General features: G+C 39.9%; 1 protein-coding gene across 21 annotated transcripts in view; it reads left to right on the top strand.

Annotated features, from left to right (window-relative positions):
• The window catches only part of SGMS1 (sphingomyelin synthase 1), a 336,904-nt gene that overhangs the window by 128,717 nt on the left and 183,690 nt on the right, over positions 1-24,497 (top strand). For 3 of the 21 annotated variants that reach the window (XM_055425167.2, XM_055425165.2, XM_055425175.2), the window contains one exon: positions 23,569-23,622. The exons of 16 other annotated variants lie outside the window; for them this stretch is intronic. The gene's annotated coding sequence lies outside the window, so the exon portion shown is untranslated. Of the gene's footprint in view, positions 1-12,090; positions 12,192-23,568; positions 23,623-24,497 lie in introns of all 21 variants that reach the window. 2 more of the 21 variants (XM_055425171.2, XM_055425166.2) reach the window with 1 other exon arrangement.

The raw sequence follows: 24,497 nt of genomic DNA, 5'->3' as shown, positions 1-24,497 counted from the left end.
TTTTAATACAAGGTGATTTTTGTGTCCAAAACTTTTTAAATCTTAGATGCATTGTTACAGTTACCTCTCGGAAGATGAATATTTAACACACTCACGAGAATCAGATTTGCTAACATTCTTAGCAAACTCCATAGGTGGGAAAAACGTTAATTCAGTCAACCATTTTAAAGTTAAAAAAGTAAAGGATTGCCATGATGCTACTATCAAGAGAGAAGAAAGGAAAAAAAAAATCCACCCAGAAATTAACAAGTGTTCAAAAGTATGTGGAGAAATTGGATCCCTTGTGCATTGCTAGGAATGTAAAATGGTGCATCTGCTTTGGAAAACCGTATGGTAGTTCCTTTAAAAAATTAAAAATAGAACTAACATATAATCTAGAAATCTCAGCTCTGGGCGTATACCCCCAAAAGAATTAAAAACAGGGTCTTCGAAAGAAACTTGCACACCCATGTTCATAGTAGCAATATTCACAATAGCTGACAGGTAGAAGCAACCCAGATGTCTTTTGATGGGTGCATGGAAGACAAAATGTGATAGAGACTCACAATGGATTATTACTCAGCCTTAAAAAAAGAATGAGCTTCTGATACATGCAACAACATGGATGAACTTAAAGACATTATGCTGAGTGAGATAAGATAGTTGAAAGAGGATCAGTTCAGTTCAGTTCAGTTCAGTCGCTCAGTCGTGTCTGACTCTTTGCGACCCCATGAATCACAGCATGCCAGGCCTCCCTGTCCATCACCAACTCCTGGAGTTCACTCAAACTGCTGTCCATCGAGTCGGTGATGCCATTCAGCCATCTCATTCTCTGTCGTCCCCTTCTTCTCCTGCCCCCAATCCCTCCCAGCATCAGAGTCTTTTCCAGTGAGTTAACTCTTCGCATGAGGTGGCCAAAATATTGGAGTTTCAGCTTTAGCATCAGTCCTTCCAATGAATACTCAGGACTGATCTCCTTTAGAATGGACTGGTTGGATCTCCTTGCAGTCCAAGGGGCTCTCAAGAGTCTTCTCCAACACCACAGTTCAAAAGCATCAATTCTTTGGTGATCAGCTTTCTTCACAGTGCAACTCTCACATCCATACATGACCAAGGGAAAAACCATAGCCTTGACTAGACGGACCTTTGTTGGCAAACTAATGTCTCTGAAAGAGGGTAGACATCATATAATTTCACTTATATGAGGTAACTACAGTGGTCAGAATTGTAGAGACAAGGTAGAAAAGTGGTTTCTAGGATCTGGAGGGAGGAAGGCATGGAGAGTTATTGTGTGGTTGATACAGAGTTTCAGTCTGGGTTGATGAAAAAGTGCTGGAGATGGATGGTGGTAATGGTTGCACAACAATGTGAATGTTCTTAATGCCACTGAACTTGACTTAGATGTAGTTAAGATGGTACATTTTATATTATGTGTATTATATCACAATTGAAAATAATAATTTAATAAAGGTTGGGGGAAGAGTGAAGTGACTGCCTGTGAACTCTTCCTTGTGAAGGATAAAAGGGATTTTTATCTTAGTCACACATATCACAGGTTAAGTTATTCCGGGCTTCCCTGGTGGCTCAGAGGTTAACGAGTCTGCCTCCAATGTGGGAGACCCGGGTTCGACCCTTGGGTCAGGAAGATCCCCTGGAGAAGGAAATGGTAACCCACTCCAGTATTCTTGCCTGGAGAATCCCGTGGATGGAGAAGCCTGGTAAGCTACAGTCCACGGGGTTGCAAAGAGTCGGACACGACTGAGCGACTGAACAGAACAGAAAAGAAGTTATTCCAGCCCACCCTAACAGCATTCACTGGAAAAGCAAGGGTGGTGGAAAATCATGGAGATGTTGAGTTTTATTTCCCTAACCCCCAACTTGCTTGAAGCCTTCATTCTCTTCATCTTATCCAATGCAAAATGAGTTAGACTTTTCTTAGAAATTGAATTCTTTAGAGGGTGGTATCAGGAGCGTTTCACTCTGAGTACTTCAACAGCAGCTTTCTCAGCCTGAGAGGAAGAACCAGGGGCTCACATTCAAACAGATAAACGAGATGCTTCCAGAAGTGAAACTTGTAACTGAGAGTTGTATACTCTTCAGTTAGGCCTAGTGTTAGATGGTAGATGGATGAATCATCTAGTCTAGGCAGGTCAACTGAACGATGTGGAATTTGACTAATATCTGGTTACCTTTAGGTTTATTGTTCAGAGTCTCACTGGTTCTATTCAATTCCAAAAGTTTAACGTGATGCAATAGTGAAGCTGGTTTTCCTGTCTTCCAGCTTTTTATGGTTGTAAGAACTGTAATACTTGAAAAGAGGGGCCTGTGACATTTCTTGTTGGTTGACAGCTATTTGAGTGCAGGTGTCTCGTGGTGAATGGAGCTCACAGTCTAGCACAGAATGGTCCTTATTTGGCATCTTCTTATTTATAGGTGGGAAAAGTTCAGTGAAGTATTGGGAGCATCTGGCACAGGCCTTTACCCTCTCTGGGAGGAGAGCAGTATGGGTGGAGCCAGAGTGCCCCCAGTTAAAGGGCTTCCTGGAGAGGTTTGCCCCAAGGCTTCTGGACTTCTAGCAAGTGAGGGCTGTTATCACTTTTCAGTGGGGAGAGGAGGGTAGATGTAATCAGGATGATTAAATCCCTCCTGCTTTTTTCCCAGTATTTATTTTTAATTTTTATTTTTTAAGCTTTCTGTTTTATATTGGAGTGTAGCCAGTTAACAGTGTCATGATAGTTTTAGGTGGAGAGCAAAGGGATCCTGCCATACGTATCCATGTATCCATTCTTCCTCAAACTCCCTACTTTGAAGGCCACTTTTACTGCTGGATAGAAACTAGAATTAGGAATAGGGAATTAGGGAGACCAAATAGGAGGCTTCTGCAGGATTGTATCCACAGATGACGGTGATGATAGTAGCTGACACACATGGAGGGCTACTTTGTGCCAGAAGCTCTGCTTGTCTTGTCCTCGCTCTGTGAGCTATATGCAGGTCTATGGCATTACTGGTACCATTTCACAGATGACAAAATTCAGGAACAGAGAGACAGATTTTTTTTTTTTTTTTAAGATCACACAGCTTGTGTTGAATGGATCCAGGATGGTGGGAACTAGATGATGGTAGAGAGGAACTGTTTTCATTCTTCCAAAGCCATATGATCACCAGGAACGTAGTGTAGGAAGGAGCAGAGGCAGTTGATTGTGTTTAAACTGGGGTTTGGAAGCCATGGTGCATCCCTGACCACGTCTCTTCCTTCTTGGGATAGATGACAGCTGTTGTCCAGGATCAACCAGGTTGGCCTGAGTTTTGGGGAGGAATGGTCCAGGTGGGGGTGGTGACTGGAGCTGTGTGCTCCCAGGTACCCGGCTGCTTTTCTGGATGTGGCAGTGGTGGGGTGATGGGCACAGTGTGGGGGTGGTGGCAGAGTACACAGTGTAATTCTGATTGAAGAGTGAGCTCTTTGTGGATGTTTATTGATGTGAGCAGGTTCTGTCAGTCCCCTAGGCATTTGGTTGCGAGATAATGAACAGTCAACAAGCCGTGGAGTGCTTTTTGTAATGTTTGCTTTATGGAAGACTGTGTTTGGCACTACAACCTGTTCGACAAGAGAGGCAACAAGAAATTCAGAGGCATTTGAGTTATTTATACCAGAAAACAAACACGATCTTTTCAAATGTTTTATAGGCCTGTTTCTTGTAGGGGTCTGTGGAAATTGTTTATTTCGTCCCTTAAAATTTAGGAAAGGTGGTTAGCAGTTTTATAGAGAAGCAGGGAACTGTAATTTTCCACTTTGTTTTTAAAAATCTACCTGCCTTGGTCATGCTTATTGTTTAATGTGTTGGATTTAGTATTAAAAGAAAACTGACATGTGGGGAGCATCTGCTCTTTTGCTTTAAAAAAGTTAAATATGTTTTTTTCTTTTTTTAATTAAAAAATGAAATGCAAAAAATTCTCCTGATAGTCCTGTGGTTAGGACCTGGTGCTTTCACTCACAGGGCCTGGGTTCAATCCCTGGTCTGGAAACTAAGATCCTTAAAGCTACATGTTGTGGCTAAGCACCCCCTGCCCCCGAAACAAAATAAAACAAAAAAAAGAAAAATAGGCACATGGATGTAAAAAGTTTCCTAAGCAACATAAAAGGATAAAAGAAATCCTCCTTTCATTCTAGTCCTCCCTTGCCTTCTCCAGAGATAGTTTCAGTTTTTTGGGATGTATTTTTCATGTATGGTCTATGCAAATACAAACATATCCTGCATAATTAAAAACAACAGAATGGAAAAGACTAGAGATATCTTCAGGAAAATTATACATACCAAAGGAACATTTCATGCAAAGATGGGCACAATAAAGGACAGAAACAGTATGAATCTAATAGAAGTAGAAGCTATTGAGAAGAGGTGGCAAGAACACACAGAAGAACTGTACAAAAAAAGATCTTCATGACCCAGATAACCACGATGATATGATCACTCACCCAGAGCCAGACATCCAGGAGTGTGAAGTCAAGTGGGCCTTAGGAAACATCACTACAAACATAGCTAGTGGAGGTGATGAAGTTCCAGTTGAGCTATTTCAAATCCTCAAAGATGATGCTGTGAAAGTGCTGCACTCAATATGCCAGCAAATTTGGAACACCTAGCAATGGCCACAGGATTGGAAAAGGTCACTTTTCATTCCAATCCCAAAGAAAGGCAATGCCAAAGAATGCTCAAACTACTGCAAAATTGCATTCATCTCACACGCTAGCAAGGTAGTACTCAAAATTCTCCAAGCCAGGCTTCAACAGTACATGAACCATGAACTTCCAGATGTTCAAGGTGAATTTATAAAAGGCAGAGGAACCAGAGATCAAATTGCCAACATCTGCTGGATCATCGATAAAGCAAGAGAGTTCCAGAAAAACATATCTACTTCTGCTTTATTGACTGTGCCAAAGCCTTTGACTGTGTGGATCACAACAAACTGTGGAAAATTCTGAAAGAGATGGGAATACCAGACCACCTGACCTGCCTCCTGAGAAATCAGTATGCAGGTCAAGAAGCAGTAGTTGGAACTGGACATGGAACAACAGACTGGTTCCAAATCGGGAAAGGAGTACATCAAGGCTATATATTGTCACATTGCTTATTTAACTTATATGCAGAGTATATCATGCGAAATGCCTGGCTGCAGGAAGCACAAGCTAGAATCAAGATTGCCAGGAGAAATATCAATAACCTCAGGTATGCAGATGACACCACCCTTATGGCAGAAAGTGAAGAAGAACTAAAGAACCTCTTGATGAAAGTGAAAGAGGAGAGTGAAAAAGTTGGCTTAAAACTTAACATTCAGAAAACTAAGATCATGGCATCTGGTCCTGTCACTTCATGGGAAATACACGGGGAAAAACAGTGGAAAGAGAGACTAATTTTTTTGGACTACAAAATCACTTCAGGTGGTGACTGCAGCCAAGGAATTAAAAGACACTTCCCCCTTGAAAGAAAAACTATGACCATCCTAGAGAGCATATTAAAAACCAGAGACATTACTTTGCCAACAAAGGTTCGTCTAGGCAAAGCTATGGTTTTTCCAGTGGTCATGTGTGGATGTGAGAGTTTGACCATAAAGAAAGCTGAGCAGTGAAGAATTGATACTTTCTAACTGTGGTGTTGAAGACTCCTGAGAGTCCCTTGGACTGCAAGGAGATCCAACCAGTACATCCTAAAGGAAATCAGACCTGATTATTCATTGGAAGGACTGATGCTGAAGCTGACATCCAATACTTTGGCCACCTGATGCAAAAAACCGACTCATTGAAAAAGACCCTGATGCTGGGAAGGATTGAAGGCAGGAGAAGGGGATGTCAGAGAATGAGATGGTTGGATGGCATCACCGACTTGATGGGAGTGAGTTTGAGCAGGCTCCAGGAGTTGGTGATAGACAGGGAAGCCTGGTATGGTGAAGTCCATGGGGTTGCAAAGAGTCAGACACAACTGAGCGACTGAACTTGTACTTTACTGTAACTGTATCCTGCATAAATATACATACTATTCAGTTCTTTGCTCTTTTCTTTGTGTAATATTATACTTTTGTAAGATGATTTCATATCAGCATCTATAAATCTATCCGGTTTGTTTTAATAGCTATATAATTCCAATGAATGGAAGAACCAGAATTTATTTACCAGGCCCCATTGAAGACCTCGGGCTTCCCTGATGAGTCAGTTGGTAAAGAATCTGCTTGTGATGCAGGAGATCCAGGTTCGATCCCTGGGTTGGGAAGATCCCCTGGAGAAGGGAATGGTAACCCACTCCAGTAGTCTTGCCTGGAGAATTCCATGGACAGAGGAGCCTGGCAGCCTACAGTCCACGGGGTTGCAAAGAATTGGACATGACTAAGCAACTAATGTACTTTGAGACCTTAATGCCTTTAGAACTAATATTGAGAGGTATACCCTTCCGTGTCCTCATTATTTCTAACTGTGTGAGTATATGTATGGAATAAACTTCTCTGTCAAAGTGTAGTTAAATTTGAAATCTTAGAAGACTTACTCTTGGGCTTAGTGAAAGTAGAATTTGAACACCTATTGCGTGAAAGATCAGTCATTTTGGAGAATTTTGCTTGATTAACATGGTTTTTAATCATGCCAGGGCAGCAGTTGTGAAAAGATGCTGATTAAATATATCACATCTATTTAAACATTTACTCCTAGAAGTATTTCAATCAAATGCTATTTCAGGAAGATACAATTTAATCATTAATTAAGTCCCGCCCTTGACAGAATACAATCTTGATTCTGAGCCCTCAGTCTTCCCCACTTCTTCCCGCCCCCACCCCACCATTAACATGGAAGAACTTCAAGCTGGTGAGTTTCAAGTTAGCACAGGGGCCATTCATGTTAGAGAAACCTCATGATCCTGGAGTATGGCAAATGGATGAATGTCTGTTTTTTTTTTTTTTTTTGAAAATATATCATATATTTTTTTTGAGTTTTTTTTTTTTATTGGAGGCTAATTATTTTGCAATATTATATTGGTTGGTTTTGCCATACATTGACAGGAATCTGCCCCAGGTGTATATGAGTTCCCCCTCCTTATCCCACCTCCCTCCTCCCCTTATCCTCCCTCTGGGTCATCCCCACATACCAGCCCCGAGCATCCTGTAACATGCATCGACCCTGAACTGGCGATTCGTTTCACATATGATAATATCCATTGAGTTTTTTTTTTTTTTTTTTGAGGGTTGAAAGCTGGAGAAGCTATTATTTATTTTTTTAAAAAAAAACAATTTTAGGAATCTTTACTTAAAAACAACCTTATCTTAAAATGCAGTAACTTTGGTTTTACAAGCATCAAGCAAAGTACAGAAGCAAAAATGCATTACAGGAGCATTAAGTTCTACATTAGGTCACAGCGTCTAATCTGAAATCACACCCATAATATCATTTTTCAGGATATCTGGGAAATAGTTATTTCCCAGGAAGTCTGAACCATAGCTACTCTATTTTGACTTTTAATTGTAAAAAAAGAAAAAAAAATTTGTTTTTAATAGCCAAAGCAGATGTCACCATTAATGACGTCAGTGTTTTTCTAGGTATGAGAAGATGCAAGAATTGGAACTCATAAAACCTTTTTCTGAAAAGATCTAACTATCTGAAGGCCTGTTCTGCTGGGTTTTGGTTTTTTTTTTTTTCAGAGCACAGAGTGCCTCATTCCTGATTTTCACCCTGAACTTCTTTCAGGGGGTGTTGAAGGTCAGCAGCTTGCAATGGTCATGATGTAATCTTTGCAGAGGCAGCTGGCAAGTACCAGCTTCCAGTTAGCAGGGTCCTTCATAGCCACATATCTGACCATGTGACACCATTTCATGGCCATTGTGTCCCGCGGTGCTGGGAAGGCTCATTCCCAGGGCTAGGGAAGTGATAGGACACTCAGTGTGCTAAAATTGAACCAGGCCTTGCAAGTAGCAAAAGTCTCTGGACCACTGTCTTACTAGCCTCCTGGTCCAGGAAAATATTTCCTCTTGTTGCTTTTTCCCATACCCAGAGTCACATTATTAGAATTATTGATCTCATATGGAACTGTCAGTTCAGCATTATATCACAGGCTCAGTGAAACAAGTGACATAGAAAATAATATAGCCATAGCTAGCAGTTATTAGTAAAATAAGAATTATAAGTCAAGAACTTTCATTAGATAAAGCCTGGTGTACCCCAAGTCACCTGACTTCATTCGTTAAATGATTATAGTCTGGTGTTAATCTCCTGGTTGTACATTATGGAGCATCTGACCTTTATCTGAAGATTGGTTACTGAGATAAGCCTTAGAAACTAACCTAGAGTGTCCTTTTTAAATAACTTAATTAAATCTTTTAGCAGTATCATGTAACCAGGAACTGTCTCAGCAGTGAGTCTTAGTAAACACTAGACAATAACAAAACTAGAAACTTAATTTAACAATTTACAAAACTTAATATTCCATGATTTTTCATTATGGAGGCCCTGTAGCCAGGGAGGCTTTAACCCATCAAATAAAAAATGAGGTTTGTCAGGGAGCTGGGAAAAGCCAAGCACCCTCTTGGATTTCCCATAGCCCTGACTCTGATTTCCAGCTATTGTTTTTAATTTTACAATTTAGAAGCAGATTGTTGGCATGGTTTAAGGACATTAGGATGGCACAAGTCTAACAGAGTTTTTGTATAAGCCGAATGAGCTTTTACATGACTATGTCTGTTAAAGGACAGTCTTCAGTTGCTGAGGAACCTGCAGTTTATTGTAGCCAAAGGACTGTGTTGCTGCTCTTGTTGTTCATCTGAGGTTGTGTGTCACCAGTTCATGAGACATTTTTCTGCCAGCTTCATGTTTGTCAACATGCCGAGTGGGCTGGGGGCTTAAACTTCTGATCAATGTTAACACATTTCTGGAAATGGTGTTTGTTATTTTTCACCATCTTTCCAAAATTAAATGTTATTCACAGGGTGTGAGGGGTTTTAAAAAGCTAATAATGGGTTTTTGTTTTTGTTAATGTTTAGATTTTTCAGTATTTAACCGTGGGTGTGGAACCTGGACTTTGCCATTTAATCCTCTAAACTATTAATTATGTTTTGGGAGACACCTGGAAACCTGTGTAGGCTATGCCTCATTAGTCAATCCCATTAGTATGTCTTTAAAAAAAAAAAAACGCTAGCATACAGATTTGTTTTGAAAGACAATTTGCTGAAATGTCAGTTAATATCACTGAAGAACAGGCCCTACTTCTTTTTACTGATTGTTCCTGTTAGTGGTGATCTGAGATGGGTATGGCTATTAAGCTTTTGAAATTGTGTATCTAGGTTCCATAATATGGCCTTTAGTGGCCTTGGAGTTGGAGTACCTATTGAACACCTGTTAATAATCAGCCTTGCACTAATAATAATAGCTAACATGCCTTGAGCCACAGCTCATCAAAACCCTGCACTTTTTTTGCTTAAGTTTTATGGGTAAGGGCAGTGAGGAGGTTAAGCTGAAACATACAAGGGCCTACGGTTTATAGAGCTAGGATTAGAATGTGGGCAATTTGCTCATGCTGTTTTATATGTTAATCTACAAAAGAAACCTTTGAGGTTGATAATTATATTCCCACTTTACCTTCAGGGAGCTTGAGGCTCAAAATTAAATGACTTTAACCACTGGTCATTCAAGGTCAAACTCCTGAGAGACCATGTGATCTGAAATCTAGATTCTTCCCTGTTGCTCACAGCTGTGATTTAAGGGAGGACCTCATGTGTGGGTCTGTCCCACATTTTCAGGATGTTTAGCATCCCTGGAGCCCACTCACTAAATTCCACTAGGGACCTCTGTCACTGTGCCATCCAAAAATGTCCCCACGTGTGTCTGCTGTTCTTCTACTAGGTGTCATATTTACATTTCTTAATTTCAAACTTGTCTTTTGTCATTATACTACATTGCCTCCCACGGCAATTTTTTAATCAACAGTAATCAAACTCAACTCTTGTTCATAATTTGGAATAGTTAGAATAATTGGAATAATTTTAATGCAAATCACTTCAGTACAAAATCACAGATGAGAGGGAGCATCTCCACCAGATCCAGATCCTTATTTTATAGGTTAAACACACATATAGACATGCCCACAGACACACACGCACTCACCCCCTCTACCCATCCTGAGGCACAGCCAGTCAGTTCAGTCGCTCAGTTGTGTCCGACGCTTTGTGACTCCTCGGATTTCAGGACGCCAGGCTTCCCTGTCCATCACCAACTCCTGGAGCCTACTCAAACTCATGTCCATCGCTTTGGTGATGCCATCCAACCATTTCACCCTCTGTCATCCCCTTCTCCTCCCGTCTTCAATCCTTGCCAGCATCAGGGTCTTTTCCAGTGAGTCGGTTCTTTGCATCAGGTGGCCAAAGTATTGGATGTCAGCTTCAGCATCAGTCCTTCCAATGAATATTCAGGACTGATTTCCTTTAGGATGGACTGGTTGGATCTCCTTGCAGTCCAAGGGACCCTCAAGAGTCTCCTCCAACACCGCAGTTCAAAAGCATCAATTCTTTGACACTCAGCTTTCTTAATTGTCCAACTCTTACATCCATACATGACTACTGGAAAAACCATAGCTTTGACTGGGCGGACCTTTGTTGGCAAAGTAATGTCTCTGCTTTTTAATATGCTATCTAGGTTGGTCATAACTTTCCTTCCAAGGAGCAAGTGTCTTTTAATTTCATGGCTGCAGTCACCACCTGCTGTGATTTTGGAGCCCCCAAAATGAAGTCAGCCACTGTTTCCATTGTTTCGCCATCTATTTGCCATGAAGTGATGGGACCAGATGCCATGATCTTAGTTTTCTGAATGTTGAGTTTTAAGCCAACTTTTTCACTCTTCTCTTTCACTTTCATCAAGAGGTTCTTTAGTTCTTCTTCACTTTCTGCCATAAGGGTGGTGTTATCTGCATATCTGAAGTTATTGATATTTCTCCCAGCAATCTTGATTCCAGCTTGTGCTTCTTCCAGCCTGGCATTTTGCATGATGTACTCTGCATATAAGTTAAATAAGCAGGGTGACAATATACAGCCTTGACGTACTCCTTTCCTGATTTGGAACCAGTCTGTTGTTCCATGTCCAGTTCCAACTGTTGCTTCTTGACCTGCATACAGATTTCTCAGGAGGCAAATCAGGTGGTCTGGTATTCCCATCTCTTTCAGAATTTTCCACAGTTTGTTGTGATCCACACAGTCAAAGGCTTGGCATAGTCAATAAAGCAAAAGTAGATGTTTTTCTGGAACTCTCTTGCTTTTTTGATGATCCAGCAGATGTTGGCAATTTGATCTCTGGTTCCTCTGCCTTTTATAAATCCAGCTTTAACATCTGGAAGTTCATGGTTCACGTATTGCTGAAGTCTGGCTTGGAGAATTTTGAGCATTACTTTGCTAGCGTGTGAGATGAATGCAATTGTGTGGTAATTTGAGCATTCTTTCGCATTGCTTTTCTTTGGGATTGGAATAAAAAGTGACTTTTTCCAGTCCTGTGGCCACTGCTGAGTTTTCCAAATTTGCTGGCATATGAGTGCAGCACTTTCACAGCATCATCTTTGAGGATTTGAAATAGCTCAACTGGAATTCCATCACCTCCACTAGCTTTGTTCTTAGTGATGCTTCCTAAGGCCCACTTGACTTTGCATTCCATGATGTCTGGCTCTAGGTGAGTGATCACACCATGGTGGTTATGTCTGTCATGAAGATCTTTTTTGTATAGTCTTCTGTATATTCTTGCCACCTCTTTTTAACATGTTCCACTTCTGTTAGGTCCATCCCTTTCTGTCCTTTATTGTGCCCATTTTTGCATGAAGCACAGAGGTTGCAGGAAAGACTTTCTCAAAGTCAAAAGATACACTGGCAGCTTACTAGACTCAACCCCTATTTGTGGGGGGCTGATTGGCATTTCTTTGTATTATCAGTTTATTTCAGGCAAATGTATTTGATTGAGCTGTGTTTATTTTCTAATGAGTGATTTTGACCTTTTAAAGGGCAACATTTGGAGGGTTGATGTAATTGAGTTGAAAAGGCAAGCCAAGAGACTGCAGTCCAAGATTGTGGCTATTTTGGAAAAGTTATTTTGCACATGGTTTTTTACAGTTTGACAGTGCTGGCAAAACTGGACACATCTGATGAGGCTTGTCACTGTTACCTTGGCCAATGTTTGTGCAAACTCCCATCAGATTTAAGTGGAATAACAGGTAGGTTGAATCATCTCATATATATTAATCTTGATGGTTCTCATGGAGCAAAGAATTTTGGTGAAAGAAAGATGTTATTGTTTGAGAACATTCAGTTGTTCAGAAAATTTGTTCAATGCCTATTGTGTGGCAGATACAGGTTTTAATTTTCATGGATGAGTTGGGCATAGATTTTGCCTGTTGTTTGTGGTACTGATTGTTTCCAAACCCTTTGTGTATCTTCAATAAAAGACACCTTAAAAAAAAAGATGACTTGCCTACATCCACTGAGGACACTATACTGTCCTGTATTGTCTATTGTATACGACTAGGATTACAGGTTAGTTCTGGTAAATATCTTTGCCTAATAGTACCAGTCTCACTGGCCTCTAGAATATCAAATGTGTTTTTGGGAACAGATTTAATGAGGAAGTTGATTCATTATGTGGGAGGGTCATCAGATGATCCTATCTTTTTAAAAAACGTTTCTAATCTCACAGAGTTCTTGGGCCTCAAATATGAATCTTGGTTAATCTGTTAAGTTACAGTGCTTGAAGAAACCATCACCAGTGGCGAATTGTCTTCTGATGAATGATGAGAGCAAATTTTCAGATGTTGGAATAAACTTGCTCCAAATACTCATGTACAAATTTGAAGGTGATGAGGGATATGCGTTTCTTACTGACTGTGTAAAAGAAAAAGTTCATTGAAACTGTTGACATTGACTTTTCATTAGTGATTCAGAAATAGTAGAAGTTGTTTTGAAATCACCCAAGTCATAGTAACAGGAACATAATTTTTCTCATTCTCATCTGCTTCCCCTTCCTCAATATTATGATTATTAAGAGAGTAGGAACATGACTTGGGAAAAGTCTGTTTGAATTAATAACTCACTTGGCAGACATGTCAACTGATTGAAGTTTTATGTCTCTTTTACGTTCATGAGGAAGAGACCACTGATTAGAGAGCTTGATATTGGAGAACTCTTTTAAAAAACAACATAAGCAAACCTATAAATCAACCCAGACTTATTGGTATCTCCTGGCATCATTACCCTGATTTGTATAACATATGATTTGCATCCAGAGCTACAATGTATTACAATAATCAGTGTTCTTAATGGTGACCTTTGACTCATGATGATCATGTGAAACTGGGTTCTGAGTATTCTTGTTGTTGTTTAGAGAAATCAGGAAATAACCCCAAAAGTGTTTAAAGAGGTAAGAAAATATTTAGGATATAATATGAGTAAAAACAAATTAAAAACTAATATGTATCTATATCCTCAATTTGATAAAGCCCAAAGGCATTTTCCAAAATTTTACAGTGAACCTGGGTAACTCTTATAAAAAAATATTATTAGAAGTTGGGAGGAAATCCTGATTCTCCACCAAATAGTCAGGCAACCATCTCAAAATAGAGGAGGGGCAGAGAGCTAAGATGTGGAAGAATATTTAATAGTCTGGAAACATATCCACATGTTGTGACATGAAAAATTGTTACAAAACAGTATTCATAGTCCTAAATTTTTAAAAAGAATGAATTTATAAGGTGAGAAATAAACAAAAGTGTGTATAAAAATTACACAAAATATACAAAGTTATACAAAAAATACACAATATTTATACAGGAAATAAAAAGTATTTATTTATGGGCTTCTCTCATAGCTCGGTTGGTAAAGAACCTGCCTGCAGTGCAGGAGACCTGGGTTCGATTCCTGGGTTGGAAAGATCCCCTAGAGAAGCAAATGGCAACCCACTCCAGTATTCTTGCCTGGAGAATCCCTGTTCAAACAGAGGCGCTGGCAGCCTACAGTCCATGGGGTTGCAAAGAGTCGGACACGACTGAACGACTAAACCACCACTATATATATATATATATATATATATATATATATACACATATATATGAATTCTCTAGGCCAGAATACTGGAGTGGGTAGCCTTTCCCTTCTCCAGGGAATCTTCCCAACACAGGAATCGAACCCAGGTCTCCTGCATTGCAGGCAGATTATTTACCACCTGGGTCACAAGGGAAGCCCAAGAATTACTGGAGTATGTGTAGCCTATCCCTCTCCAGAAGATTTCCCGACTCAGGAATTGAATCAAGGTCTCCTGCAATGCAGGCAGATTCTTTACCAACTGAGCTATCAGGGAAGCCCATATATATCTTTGGGACACCACAAGGACAAGGATTTTTGTTTGATTCATTCCTTCTGGTGTCCTAAAGAAAGGCTAGAAAGAAACGTTTCCAAATAGTGAGTGATTCTGACTGAGGACTGAGGTTATTGGTAATGTTTCTTGTCTTTGTGTATATTTTCTAATATCATTCAGAGAGTATCTGTTACTTTTACGAACAGTGAGAAAGGAAGAAAAAATAATGTAATACATTTCAGAAAGATCTTCACTTACTAAAAGAGAAAACGAAAAAATTTTCCCAGAAAGTCACTTTTCTTTCATCTGGGCAGTTAAGCCTCCACTTTATTGTTTGATAACTGAGCCATTTGAGTTTTGTTTTAACCAGGTCTCCTAAGGGAAGCAATGCGTTGTAGCCCATGGTTGTTACTACTTTAATGATGCAAACTTAGAACATCAGGGCCGTGAGTGAATGGATGCATAATCCTTGGGCAGTTCTTCATGTCCTCAGGTGACACTTGGGAGGTGAGGCCCTGTTGTCCCTGCATGTGGCTGGCCTGGATGGATACTTAACTCTTGGCTGAGAGATAAACCTGATGGAGGAAGCTCAGGAGCCAAGCCAAGAGCATCATTTTCCCTAGGAATTTAATTTCCAAAATCTAGTCTTTGGAGTTCTGAGAAGTGACAGGTGGTATGTTACTGCAGCCCTTTCTTGGAGACTCTTGTGCTCACTAGTCTATTTGAGCTTCTGAGAAATTCCAGAGCAAAGGTAATTACTACCGAAGGAAAGTTTTATTTTTATTTTTTTGACCACACTGTACTTCATGGGGGAATCTTAGTTCCCTAATCAGGGATCAAACCTGCACCCCCTGCAAGGGAGCAGAGTTTTTCCCACTGTACCGCAGGAGAAGTCCCCAAAGAAGGATTTTTAAAAAGCAGAATTTGACTGACTTATAAGCAGTGGGGAGCTGGGTGGATGGGGCCCTGAAAGGAAAGAGTAGTCCATGAAAAGGAGGAGGAAAAGACCTTATGCATTAAGGGGGTCCCTGCACAGATCTGGGAGTGACATGAAACTTGGTGTTTCATGGATGTGGTTTCAACAGCAGCAGTTTTACATGTGCATGAAGTTTTAAGTGGTTTCCTGAAGAGTTGTCAAGGCCTTCAGAAGTATGTTTCAATCACATTCTATAAATTACATAAACTTATTTTACATCTTAGTAGGACACTTGTGACTTGCAAATCGTTGTGATTTTGGCTGCATAAATGGTTAGTGGAAATACATTTTCATGCATCATATTTACTTGTATCAACAAACTCCTATCGACTCTCAGTTGATGGGTGTTTTCTTTTTTATATCATTTAGAAAAATGAATGATTCAATTACTCCCATTCACTGTTTCTGTAAAGTGGAATCATTCAGCCCTCTTTTCTGCTAATGTTTTTCTTTTAAGATAGTCTTATCAAGTGATGAATAGAGAACCTTAAGCCCCCGAATTTGAGGAGTTTAAAGGTTGCCAAGAATGATTTTTTTAATTGCCTACGTATATGTGCCTTGCTAATTTAGACATTACTTATTTAGCTCAGAAAATGAAAGGACAAGAGCAACAGATTATAACCAAAGTTATTTATTTTTTTTTGTCTGAATAAATAGGGTTGCTTCACGTTGTAGGTTATGTGTCCCACTGGTCTTTGTTGCATGGATCTGACTATTTTTATTTGTGTTTTTCTTTGTCACACACACACATTCATATGATTTTCTATACGAATTTATTTGGATTTTATTTACATTTTATCTGTTAAGAAGTAGATGCATGATATGTGCCTATGCAATTGGGATTCAAGGCTTGATACCCACTGAGGTACATAAAAGACCAAGAATGTAACTTGCTTTACTAATGAGATTGCTGTGATGTCATTTCCATTTGTCACTGTATCGCAAGAATCTGGCTCCCAAACAGCACAGACTAGTTATTTGTAGCCTGGTAGGTTATACCATGACCAGTTGCTGTGAGTGACAGCAAACTCTCTTCTAGGTGTTTATAACAGTGATTTTTAAAATCATCATCGCTAAAGAGTAATTTTCAAAAAAGTTTAAAAAGTATTGAATGTAGGTATAAAATGAACATATATCATAGTTTTTGTTCAATTATGGAATTAAAGAAGTATTTGAAAAACTGAATAAAAAAGCAGAAATATTATAATGAATTTATTAATAGCTAAATAAAAGTTAAAAGAACAATAAAATGTAACATTTGGGTCATCTTTCATTTCAGGCAGGTCAAATTTTATTTGCGTTGGTATGGATAAGAATTATTTGGAAGTACTGTCAGTTTTAGAGTTGTAAATTAACAGTTGGGTTAGAGATGAATTGTCCTGTTAACTTAGAAAATCCCCATAAGGCCCTCTGGGTGATGTCTAACACTCACTGAAGGGACAGGCACCTAGGAATGTCTTTCCCTTGTTTCCGAGACTTCAGTTCAGTTCAGTTGCTTAGTCATGTCCGACTCTGTAGCCCCATGGACTACAGCACACCAGGCCTCCCTGTCGATCACCAACTCCCTGAGTTTACTCAAACTCATGTCCATCGAATTGGTGATGCCGTCCAACCATCTCATCCTCTGTTGTCCCCTTCTCCTCCCACCTTCAATCTTTCCCAGCATCAGGGTCTTTTCAAATGAGTTAGCTCTTCGCATTAGGTGGCCAAAGTATTGGAGTTTCAGCTTCAACATCAGTCCTTCCAATGAACATTCAGGACTGATTTCCTTTAGGATGGACTGGTTGGATCTCCTTGCAGTCCAAGGGACTCTCGAGAGTCTTCTCCAGCACCACAATTCAAAAGCATCAATTCTTCAACACTCAACTTTCTTTACAGTCCAACTCTCACATCCATACATGACTACTGGGAAAACAATAGCTTTGACTAGACGGACTGCTGTAGGCAAAGTAATGTCTCTGCTGTCTAGGTTGGTCATAACTTTTCTTCCAAGGAGCAAGCATCTTTTAATTTCATGACTGCAGTCACCACTGGCAGTGATTTTGAGGCCCAAAAAAATAAAGTCAACCACTGTTTCCACTGTTTCCCCATCTATTTGCCATGGAGCGATGGGACCAGATGCCATGATCTTAGTTTTCTGAATGTTGAGCTTTAAGCCAACTTTTTCACTCTCCTCTTTCACTTTCATCAAGAGGCTCTTTAGTTCTTCACTTTCTGCCATAAGGGTGGTGTCATCTCCATATCTGAGGTTATTGATATTATTGAAAGTATTGGACATTTATAAAAATACTTTTCCAGCAATTTCATTTGTTGAATGCTTATGATGAGATTAATGCTCTTTTATTAATAATGTGTTAAAAATTGCAGGAATGACAAGAATATTTAAGGTAGGTATTTGGATTTCCAGTGTCTTGTTTTGTTACTATTTTTCCTCCAAGCCCCACTTCAAACAAGGGAAGTGTTGAAAATATTACAGTGAAGGTGGTGGCACCATCTTGCTAAATATTTCCTCTAATGTACAAATCGAATAATACACTCTCTGCTTCTTAGTTTCTTTAAGGGAGAGGTAGAGTGTCATGGTATCATTTTATATGTTAAATGAAAAATAGAGCAATTAAAAACGGTATAACAGTTCTGGTATTCTATATATATTTGGCTAAAATGGGATAGCCTGGGAAGTAATGCAGTTTTTTCTTTTTTTTTTTTGTTTATTTTATTGGAGGCAAATTACCTTACATTAATATATTGGTTAGTTTTGACATACACTGACACAAATCCACCCCGGGTGTACATGTGTTCCCTTTCTTGAACCCCCCTCCCACCTCCCTCTTCCTCATATCCTCCCTCCAGGTCATCCCCGTGCACCAGCCCCAAGCATCCTGTATCATGCATCGAACCTGGACTGGTGATTCATTTCATATACAATAATATACATGCTACAATGCCATTCTCGCAAATCATCCCACCTTCACCCTCTCCCACAGAGTCCCAAAGACTGTTCTATATACCTGTCTCTTTTGCAGTCTTGTTTACAGGGTTAAGGTTACCATCTTTCTAAATTCCATATATATGCATTAGTATACTGTATTGATGTTTTTCTTTCTGGCTTACTTCACTCTGTATAATAGGCTCCAATTTCATCCACCTCATTAGAACTGATTCAAATGCATTCTTTTTGATGGCTGAATAATACTCCATTGTGTATATGTACCAAAGCTTTCTTATCCATTCATCTGCAGATGGACATCTAGGTTGCTTCCATGTCCTCGCTATTATAAACAGTGCTGCAATGAACATTGGAGTACATGTGTCTCTTTCAATTCTGGTTTCCTTGGTGTGTATGCCCAGGAGTGCGATCGCTGGATCATATGGCAGTTCTATTTCCAGTTTTTTGAGGAATCTCCACACTGTTCTCCATAGTGGCTGTACTAGTTTGCATTCCCACAAACAGTGTAAGAGGGTTCCCTTTTCTCCACACCCTCTCCAGCATTTATTGCATGTAGACTTTGGATAGCAGCCATTCTGCCTGGTGTGAAATGGTATCTCATTGTGGTTTTGATTTGCATTTCTCTGATTATGAGGGATATTGAGCATTTTTTCATGTGTTTGTTAGCCATCTTTATGTCTTCTTTGGAGAAATGTCTGTTTAGTTCTTTGGCCCATTTTTTGATTGGGTCATTTATTTTTCTGGAATTGAGCTGCAGGAGCTGCTTGTATATTTTGGAGATTAATCCTTTATCAGTTGCTTCATTTGCTATTATTTTCTCCCATTCTGAAGGCTGTCTTTTCACCTTGCTTATAGTTTCCTTTGCTGTGCAGAAGCTTTTGACTTTAATTAGGTCCCATTTGTTTCAGTCAGTTCAGTTCAGTTCAGTTCAGTCGCTCAGTCGTGTCTGACTCTCTGCAATCCCATGAATCACAGCACGCCAGGCCTCCCTGTCCACCACCAACTCCCGGAGTTCACTCAAACTCATGTCCACAGAGTCGGTGATGCCATCCAGCCATCTCATTCTCTGTCGTCCCCTTCTCCTCCCGCCCCCAACCTTTCCCAGCATCAGAGTCTTTTCCAGTGAGTCAACTCATCACATGAGGTAGCCAAAGTATTGCAGTTTCAGCTTTAGCATCAGTCCTTCCAATGAACACCCAGGATTGATCTCCTTTAGAATGGACTGGTTGGATCTCCTTGCAGTCCAAGGGACTCTCAAGAGTCTTCTCCAACACCACAGTTCAAAAGCATCAATTCTTTGGCGATCAGCTTTCTTCACAGTCCAACTCTCACATCCATACATGACCACGGGAAAAACCATAGCCTTGACTAGATGGACCTTAGTTGGCAAAGTAATGTCTCTGCTTTTTAATATACTATCTAGGTTGATCATAACTTTCCTTCCAAGGAGTAAGCGTCTTTTAATTTCATGGCTGCAATCAGCATCTGCAGTGATTTTGGAGTCCAAAAAAATAAAGTCTGACACTGTTTCCACTGTTTCCCCATCTATTTCCCATGAAGTGATGGGACCAGATGCCATGATCTTAGTTTTCTGAATGTTGAGCTTCAAGCCAACCTTTTCACTCTCCTCTTTCACTTTCATCAAGAGGCTTTTGAGTTCCTCTTCACTTTCTGCCATAAGGGTGGTGTCATCTGCATATCTGAGGTTATTGAGATTTCTCGCAGCAATCTTGATTCCAGCTTGTGCTTCTTCCAGCCCAGCATTCCTCATGATGTACTCTGCATATAAGTTAAATAAGCAGGGTGACAATATACAGCCTTGACGTACTCCTTTTCCTATTTGGAACTAGTCTGTTGTTCCATGTCCAGTTCTGACTGTTGCTTTCTGACCTGCATACAGGTTTCTCAAGAGGCAGGTCAGGTGGTCTGGTATTCCCATCTCTTTCAGAATGTTCCACAGTTTATTGTGATCCACACAGTCAAAGGCTTTGGCATAGTCAATGAAGCAGAAATAGATGTTTTTCTGAAACTCTCTTGCTTTCTCCATGATCCAGCGGATGTTGGCAATTTGATCTCTGGTTCCTCTGCCTTTTCTAAAACCTGCTTGAACATCTGGGAGTTCATGGTTCACATATTGCTGAAGCCTGGCTTGGAGAATTTTGAGCATGACTTTACTAGCGTGTGAGATGAGTGCAATTGTGCAGTAGTTTGAGCATTCTTGGGCATTCCCTTTCTTTGGGATTGGGATGAAGACTGACCTTTTCCAGTCCTGTGGCCACTGCTGTGTTTTCCAAATTTGCTGGCATATTGAGTGCAGCACTTTCACAGCATCATCTTTCAAGATTTGAAATAGCTCAACTGTTATTTTTGCTTTTATTTCCAATGTTCTGGGAGGTGGGTCATGGAGGATCCTGCTGTGATTTATGTTGGAGAGTGTTTTGCCTACATTCTCCTCTAGGAGTTTTATAGAATCTGGTCTTACATTTAGATCTTTAATCCATTTTGAGTTTATTTTATTGTATGGTGTTAGAAAGTGTTCTCGTTTCATTCTTTTACAAGTGGCTGACCAGTTTTCCCAGCACCACTTGTTAAAGAGACTGTCTTTTCTCCATTTTATATTCTTGCCTCTTTTGTCAAAGATAAGGTGTCCATAGATGCGTGGATTTATCTCTGGGCTTTCTATTTTGTTCCACTGATCTATATTTCTGTCTTTATGCCAGTACCATACTGTCTTGATGACTGTGGCTTTGTAGTAGAGCCTGAAGTCCGGCAGGTTAATTCCTCCAGTTCCATTCTTCTTCTTCAAGATTGCTTTGGCTATTCGAGGTTTTTTGTATTTCCATACAAATTGTGAGATTATTTGTTCTAGTTCTGTGAAAAATATCATTGGTAGCTTGATAAGGATTGCATTGAATGTATAAATTACTTTGGGTATTATACTCATTTTTACAATATTTATTCTTCCAATCCACGAACACGGTATATTTCTCCTTCTATTAGTGTCCTCTTTGATAATTTTGTTTATTTTTTGGCTGGGCTTAGTCTTTGTTGCTGCTCTGGCTTTTTCCTAGTTGTGGTGAGCAGGAGCGGCTGTCTAGTTGTGGTTCATGAGCTTCTCACTGCAATGGCTTCCCTTGTTTCAGAGCACCGGCTCTAGGCACATGGGCTTCAGTAGATGGTACCAACAGGCTCTCAAGCACAGGCTCAATAGGTGCAGTGCATGGACTTAGTTGCTCCGTGGCTTGTGGATCTTCCCAGATCAAGGACTGAACCAGCACCTCCTGCATCCGCAGGCAGATTATTTAACATTGAGCCACAAAGGAGCCCTTTATATATGTGTAATTTTCTTTCTGTCTTGCCTACCTAATGCGAAGAACTGACTCATTTGAAAAGACCCTGATGCTGGGAAAGATTGAAGGTGGGAGGAGAAGGGGGAGACAGAGGATGAGATGGTTGGATGACATCACTGAGTCAATGGACATGAGTTTGAATAAACTCCAGGAGTTGGTGATAGACAAGGAAGCCTGGCATGCTGTAGTCCATGGGGTTGCAAAGAGTCAGAAAACACTGAGCGACTGAATTGAAGTGACCTGATGAATGCGGCTGTATGTTTCTCCAGGTCCAATTAGCTAGGGCTGTGTTTGGGGACTTCTAGCATATGATATCGGAGAAGGCAATGGCAAGCCACTCCAGTACTCTTGCCTAGAAAATCCCATGGATGGAGGAGCCTGGTAGGCTGCAGTCCATGGGGTTGCTAAGGGTCGGACACGACTGAGCGACTTCACTTTCACTTTTCACTTTCACACATTGGAGAAGGAAATGGCAACCCACTCCAGTGTTCTTGCCTGGAGAATCCCAGGGACAGGGGAGCCTGGTGGGCTTCCGTCTATGGGGTCACACAGAGTTGGACATGACTGAAGTGACTTAGCAGCAGCAGCAGAATATGATATAGAAGATGGCAGGTGAAGAGCAACTGAGCCTGAGGGTGTGGTAGAATCCCCCAGAAATATTTATAGGAGTGAGTGAACTAATATGGAGGTGTGTCTACAAATTTAATTTCAGTAGATTAGTTGATTCTCAAATAAAGAAACATTTCTCATAATCTCCTTTGGAATTTAATGTTTTAATCTGTTTCAACATTGGAGTTCATTTATGATTTCTTTTTAGTTTATCATATATTCTTATTAGGCAGCTAATGTTTGCATTTTTAGGAACATAAAAGACAGGTTTTGTGACTTGCAAAGTTTATTATGGTAGTTTGGTTTGACAATTCATGTTGCATTTTCTTTTGACGCGCTAATGTTCCTTCAAAGTATTTAAAAAGGAAGTTGTTAATAGAGAATTCTCACAGTCATGAGTTCCTTTAATTTCCATTAAATATTTATTCTCAGTATCTGAAAAGAATCCACAACCAAAAGGCAAAGCATTTTAAAAATATTTCATTTAAAACATACCTCTTACATTGCTGACTTGTATATACTGTATGTTTGGGATATGGCATAACCTCTATGAGACTTTCTGAGTAGTTAGGGAGATAGATATGAGACTGTTTCAGAGGGAGGCTGCTTGTACAGTATTAGATTAGACATGGTTCAGATAATTTTTTAAAAGACATTTGTAGTTGCTGATACTACTTTATTTGAAACTTTTTTGATAGTGATGGAAGATTGTAACGTTGGTTTTACTGGAAGATAAACTATAACAAAATACTACGTGGACATAATTATCAATCCAGAATTTATTGGTGTACATATAGTATTTTCAGAAAAAAGTTCTTAAGTCAAAAAAGAGCATGTGGACTATTCCCTCATTATTGCAAATGTGTTTATTTCTATTGTTTTTACTGAGCCCAAGGACAGACATGGACGAACAGTGTGAGGAACAGGGTGGTGAAGGACATTATAGGGAATTGCAGAGGCAAACGTTTAGCAATGAATAAATCTTCTGAGGGTGGGTAGCAATCCAGTTTTGATTAAAATGACTAAATGTGAAAAGTAAAGGTAGGTGAACTGAGGTCTTGGTAATAGAACTGAAAAGCTTAATTTGCTAGAATTGGTAACAGAGAAACATGATAGCTTTGGCTGGATGCTCTCCAATGTTTGTCCTGCATACTGAGAGCATTATATGAACACTGTTCAAGTATGGCACTTACCCCAAGGAGCTGTGATTAAATACATGTGAGGGAGGTTATGCTGGCATATCTATGGGTAGGGATTTAATAACAAGTCAAACCTGCCCCAGTAAAGTAGAGACAGGGAATTGTTGATGGAGCCCTTGATAATAAGACCTGTGATTTTAGAAAATCCTTTCTTCAATTTGTAGGTTTCTCAGTAAAAGTTCTGGGATCTTGAGACTCTTCTGAGGAGCCTGCAAAAGGTAAAATAGGGATTTAAAACTGTATTTGGAGGTATGAGTGGGGAGTATCTGAAGATTTCATTATGTTGACTTAAAAAAAGATCACTACATGAGGGAGTTAAGTTTTATTTGGGGCAAAATGAAGACTGCAGCTTAGGAAACTGTACCTCAGAAAGCTCTGAGAAACTGCTCCCAAGAGGTGGGCTGTGAGAGGAGTGAGGTCAATATATGTGATTTTGGTGAAGGAGGGAGTTCATGTAGCCAAGCACTTATCTTACAAAAAGGTTTTCTGCTGATGTCACCATGAAAGGATTTAGTGCTTTTTCTAGATATGAGAAGATGCAAGGATTGGGCTCATAAGTTCCTGAAACTATTTAACTGTCTAAAGACTTGTTCCACCAGATTTCCTGGAACACAAAATGCCTCATTCCTGTTATCTACCCTGAATCCCCTTGAGGGCATGTCAAAGGTCAATGGCTGAAGCAGCACAGGATTCAATCCCTGCAGAGGCAGATGGCAAATGCCTTTGGCCAGCACTAATTTGTCATTGAGGGGACTCCCTCATGTTTATAAATTCGACCCTGCTTTGGGAGGGATTTCATGACCATTTTGTCCCACAGCACTAGGAAGTCTCATTCCTAGATCTGGTGAAGATTTTGCTGAAGGACCTCTCAGTGTGCTATTATCGGACTAGGTCTTAATAGGTCAGAAGTATAAGTAACACAGCTAGCAGTATTATTAAAGTCATAAGTTAGAATTAAGCCAGAAACTTCCATTAGGTGCAGCCCAGTATCTCCTTAGGTTGACTTAGTCTATTATCTTGATCTTTCTTTCTTTTTGGGAAGTTATTTATTGGCATTGTCCATAAGGCTCCCAGCCCAATTTCCTAATGTTTC

The sequence above is a fragment of the Moschus berezovskii genome, chromosome 12 (assembly GCF_049115385.1).
Source record: "Moschus berezovskii isolate FMDL1 chromosome 12, NW_MosBer_1.0, whole genome shotgun sequence".
Classification (NCBI taxonomy): domain Eukaryota; kingdom Metazoa; phylum Chordata; class Mammalia; order Artiodactyla; family Moschidae; genus Moschus; species Moschus berezovskii.
This window is presented reverse-complemented; position numbering and strand designations above follow the sequence as displayed.